The sequence below is a fragment of the Engystomops pustulosus genome, chromosome 4 (assembly GCF_040894005.1).
Source record: "Engystomops pustulosus chromosome 4, aEngPut4.maternal, whole genome shotgun sequence".
NCBI lineage: Eukaryota > Metazoa > Chordata > Amphibia > Anura > Leptodactylidae > Engystomops > Engystomops pustulosus.
Genome location: NC_092414.1, coordinates 66,924,213 through 66,930,212, shown reverse-complemented (window position 1 = coordinate 66,930,212; position 6,000 = coordinate 66,924,213).

The following is a 6,000-nucleotide window of genomic DNA, read 5'->3' as shown; positions in this document are numbered from 1 at the left end:
GATATCATTGAAAATATTATCAAATGTCGCAAAAAAAATGACCCAGCTCCGTACAACAAAGTATAAAAAAGTTATTAGCGCCAGAAAATGGCAAAATAAAAAAAAACATTTTTTTACAGGAGGTTTTAATTTTTTTAAATGTATGAAAACATTATAAAACATATACAAATTTGGTACCCCCGTAATCGTACCAACCCAAGGAACAAAGTAGACCTGTCATTTGGGGCGCTCAGTGAAAGCCATAATATCCAAGCCCACAAGAAAATGTCGCTTTTTCACCATTTTAACTGTATTTGGATTTTTTTTCCCGCTTCCCAGTACACAGCATGGAATATTCAATACCATCACTATGAAGTGCAATTTGTTACGCAGAAAACATGTCGTCACACAGCGCTTTACGTGTAAAAATAAAAAAGTTAAAGATTTTTGAAGGTGGGGAGTGAAAAATGGAAATGAAAAAACAGGAAAGGGCCCGGTCCTTAACCAGTTAATAATGTGGGACAGACTGCTTAAAGAGTCTAAACTAATTAGCACAGGTGTCTGGAATTGCTTTCAGTGACATAAAGAGCCCTGACACATATCACCATCAATGAGTTTATCTAAGAAAAACATTCTTACCTTGGCCCTTAGGGTGATGGTACACAAGGCGTTTTGAAGGCGTTTTTGGCCCATTTTTAAGCAGTCCGTCAAAAAAATACATGTGTTTTTGAAAAACACATCCGTTTTTGACAGGTTTGACTAATTATCTTAATTAAAATGGGTAAAAAACTAGTTTGTGCAAAAAAGTGAATATTTGGTAGAACTCTATATAGAAAGTTTGTCAGTGCATCAGGCTGCTCTGCCAATTCGAGCAGTTCTTCGTGTCACCCTAAGGGGATAATTTGAAAGACATTCAGCGATTACATTTAGTGCAAATACATACTTTAAAGATTCGCTGTTTAAAGCCAGCAAATGTTTCGTGCCATTTTGGAGTTTTTACTTATTGTGAACTTGTTGCCTAACACTTGACCATCGTTTGCCCAATAACTGGAAATTTATTGAATAATACTTCTATAGCAGCAGTGATCATCTGTGGTGTGGTGCAGATACCAGAAGACAGGTCTGTGCTGTAGGAGGACAACATCCCAGCAGCAGGATCGCAACCTCCTCCTTTGTTTAACCCCTTATCACCGACACTAGTTTTCAGCTCAATGACCAGACTTGATTTTTCAAATCTGACATGTCTCACGATAATTGGTTATAACTTCGGAACGCTTTAACATATCGAGGTGATTTTGAGAATGTTTTCTCGTGACACACTGTACTTCATGTTAGTTAGAAAATTTAAGTGATAAGTTTTGCGATTCGTCCTGAAAAAAAGTGAAAATTTGGCAAAAGTTTGTAAAAATTCTTCATTTTCCAAGTTTGAAATGTTCTGCTTTCCAGACAGGAAGTAAAACTACCCAAAAAACTTGATAATTAACATTTACGGAATGTCTGCTTTATGTTGAGATGATATTTTATGCATCCTCTCACTTTTCTAGGATGTTATGAGGCGCAGAAATTTAGGTGCGATTTTTCTCATTTTCATGAAAATTGCCAAAACTCACATTTTGAGGGACAACTCAGCTTTCAAGTGACTTTGAAAGGCCTAAATTATAGTAAAACCACATAAATTACCCCACTATAGAAAGTTCACCCCTTAACGTATGTAAAACAACTTCTATTAAGTCCATTAACCCTTTAAGTGTTTCACATGGGTTAAAAAATATGGACCTGCGATTTAGAAACTATGGAATTTTTTTGGAAGTACATTCATTTAGGCCAAACTGACAGTTTCAGAATAAATTAAATGATGAAACACACTGCAACGTTTGATGCCCAATTCCCCCCGAGTGTACTGATACCCCATATGTGGTGGTAAACTTCTGTACAGGCGCACGACCGAGTATAGAATGAATGGAGGCGCCATTCACAGCAGATTTGTATTGTCACATTGTACAACCTATAAATTTTTATTTTTTTTGGTAATGCAAACATATGAGGGCTTATTTTTTATGGGATGAGATACAATGTATAGATAATTCATTTTGGGGGTCTATAGCTTATTCATGAGATTTTATTAACTATTTCAAGGGGGACACAAACAAAATCATCAATTTTTATTTTGGATTTTTAGCATTTCCCCCCCCCCCCCCCCCGCTCACCTTAACATAAAAATAATAATATTTTATGTTTATTCTCTGGTTCACTACGATTGCGGTGATACCTCATTTATTTCGTTTTTCTTATCTTTGCTCAATTTTCCTGAGCAAAACCAATATTGGAGAATATCGCTTTTTAGTATTGACAACTTTTTAGGGCCATAACTTCTGTATTTTTCTGTTATCAGACAGATTGATACGGACGCGGTGATACCAAATATGTACGTGTTTTTGTGTTGTATATACTTTATTTGCATTTTATGTGTAACTGGGGAGATTATAGGACTTTTATTTTATTTATTTATTTAATTATGTAATAAAATGATTTCATTTTTTTTTTTTTACATTTTCTACTTCTTGGCTTGAACAAGCGATCGTCCGATCGCTTATTCAAGCCTTTACACTGCAATACACTTGTATTGCAGTGTATAGTGAAAGTAACTGAGCATGCTGCGCATGCTCAGTTACTTACAGCCGGGTCCTGCCAGGAAGGCAGAACCCGGCGGGTAGAGGAGCTGGAAGCCCCGGGTCACTCGTCGGAACCCGGGGCTGCGGCAGGAGGGATCGGATCCGATCCCGGGTGTTGGTGCCGGGTCTGGGCTGTAAGATCACAGCCCGACACTGGCACCAGCGAGACCCGGTGTCCCGAAATCTTCTTCTGACGCGCCGCCGTAGAAAGGCGTACGCGTCAGAAGAAGTACCCTTAATGACCGTTGTAAAAAGCCGATAGGGCGGTCATTAAGGGGTTAAGGAGGAACAGGAGGAGCAGTGCCAGAGCCCTAAAAAATTACCTCCAGTGGGCCACTAATATCCATGTGACTGTTCAAACCATCATAAACAGACTCCATTGCGGACGGAAATTTATCTGGTGTACTAGCCCTGAAATAATCACAATTACTGTCCAACCCCAAGTAATTATTTACCACCTCCATTCTAAAGCCAGAGAACTTACATAAGCCTCGACAAGTAAATCCAGCAGCACCACAGGCATCATACAGTATACACGAGTGCCGATGTATGAGAAATGTTCCCCCATGAGAGTTGTATGAGGGTCCGACATCCACAAGACGGTGTGGTGCTTATAGCCCAAAACCAAGCAAAGGGTAGATTGATAGATTCAACAACGGATTAAATATAGCCAAAATATGGAGTAGAATTCATCCAGAGATTTACTAAGGGGCTCCATCGGAGTGAATATTAAGACTAGTGCACAATATAATACAATACAAGTTGAAAAATAAACTGAATTTGCCATAAATGTCTTCAATTTGTTGCAGCACATTCCCATACTGTGCTCGTAAAGACACCACAGTTACTTACCGTGTATTCCGGCGTATAAGACGACTTTTGAAGACAGAAAAATCTTCTGTCTTCTCTGGGGTCGTCTTATACGCCGGTAATCCCGACCGCCCGCCATGTATTCACGGGCTGAGCCCTCTCCATAGCCGGTAAGTCTTTGCTGCATATTGCAGCAAAGGCTTACCGGTAACACCTGTGATCGTTGCTAGCACCGATCGCGGGTGTTTTCACAGCGTGGGCAGTGAGGGGTGTACCGCACACGGGGAGGTGCTGGATCTGACAGCTCAAGGACTTGAGGGGGAGAAGACAGGACAGTCCCGGGTAAGAACATGCAGCCTCGCCGTCTCAGCAAGCGCTCCGTGCTGGGCAACAAGCTGGGCACTGCCAGGGCTGCCCCCAAGACTGGCATGAAGGAGCCGCTGCCGGCGCTGGGCACGGGGTCACCGGGAGGGCACGGACGTGGCGAGGACCAGGAGGAGGACGAGGAGGTCGCTGTGAGGGAACAGGAGGCACTGAGACCCCCGTGCCCGCAGTCTGTGAGGTGCCCGTACCAGGTGGGTGCCCGGCAGGAGTGGGCGTGCACGGGTAGCCATGTGCTGCAGCAGGCTGCTTGTTTCTCTGCTTGTAACAAAGGGAACTAGTTCTCGTCATGTAGAGAAATGTCTCCAGATTTACTGCACCTAATGAGGCTTTGTGCTGCCTGTGCCCCCTCATCCCTGCCAGGGGTGCCCCACATCTGGGGGTGAGCTCCATCCATGCAACACTGGCACAGCCTCACACATCCCCTTTTCTGGAGAGAGAAACACGTGCCCTGCCAGTGGCTGTATCTCACCCAGAGCTGGGTGCCAGGCTCTCACCCATGCCCTCCCCTGTAGGCTACAGTCATGTGGGGGGTCATTGTGTGACAGCAGCCCCCCAGGGAGTCACCTCTGTGCCATCTAGAGATAACCATCTGATGCATCAGTGATTGGCACAGTATTGTCTCTGATGCCCCCGTAAACAAAGCAATTCAAGTTGGCAAAATCAAAAAAATAATTTTTGTACAGGAGGTTTTCATTTTTGTAAATGTATGAAAACATTATAAAACCTATTCAAATTTGGTATCACCTTAATCGTACCGACCCAAAGAATAGAGTAGACATGTCATTTGGGGCGCTCAGTGAAAGACGTAATATCCAAGCCCACAAGAAAATGGCGCAAATGTGTTTTTTCACCATTTTCATTGCATTTGGAATTTTTTTCCCGCTTCTGAGTACATGGCATGGAATATTTAATAAAATAAAAATTTAAGGTACAGTATGGTAAAATGGACGATGGTAATGTTGTTGTTGTATGCCTTATGTTTATGAGCGACAGTTTTCCTGCTATATACCTGCATGTCATAAGAATTTAAATTAAAAAAAGGACCATGTTAAATTCAAATCTGTTTTTTTTTTTTTTTTTTTTTACCGGTGTTTTGTATGCGTTGGAAAAGGGGTAGTCTTATACGGCGAATATATCTTAAACTCTATATTTTAAACAGGAAAGTAGGGGGGTCGTCTTATACACCAAGTCGTCTTATACGCCGGAATATACGGTACAGTATGCAAGCAGTACTTACCAATGATTTACAGACAACCTCTAGTTACAAACTGTCCATTGTGATCTTTGGTGAATCTCTCTAAATGATGGGAATTTAATGAATTACATGGGAGTGCATGCCATTGAAGGGATGGGACACAAGTCTTTCCAAAATAGATATAAAAGAAAAATAGCAGTATTCCAGAAAAATTTCAGTAAAAAATTATAACCTATTCTTCCTTTCTCTGTCAATTGTTAAACAATAAAGGAATAATACACAAAAACAAAAAACTGTGGTCTTTATTCCGTGGGACATTTCAGCAACAGTATATTTTAAGCCCTTAACGCTACGGCGCCGAGGTGCAGGGAATGTATGAAGAGGGCTCAGGGGTACAAGGGTGGGGGTTGTTGCATATTGCAAACCCCCACCACTAATAACCGTGGTCTGTGCTTGCACCGATTGCGGCTATTAACCTTTCCGGCATTTAAAAGACGGCGGCGCGCGGGCGCCGCCATCTTTATTCCGATCCTTGCTCCCTCGAACATCATCGGAGGGTGGCAATCAGTTGCCATGGTAGCCTCGGGTCTTTGTTTGACCCGAGGCAACATGGCTTCTGCAGATTCCACTGGCTCATTGTAATGAATGAGCTGCAAAAATGCCATATATTGCAATACAGAAGTATTGCAGTATATGGTAGGAACGATCTGACCATCTAGGGTTAATGTACCCTAGATGGTCTAAGAAATAGTGAAAAAAAAAGAAAAAAAAAAGTTTAAAAAATAAAAAAAATTAATAAAATATTAAAAATTCAAATCAACCCCCTTTCCCTAGAACGGATATAAAACATAACAAACAGTAAAAATCACAAACATATTAGGTATTGTCGCTTCCCAAAATGCCCGATCTATCAAAATATAAAAACGGTTACGACCGGTGGTGACCTCCAAGACGGGAAAT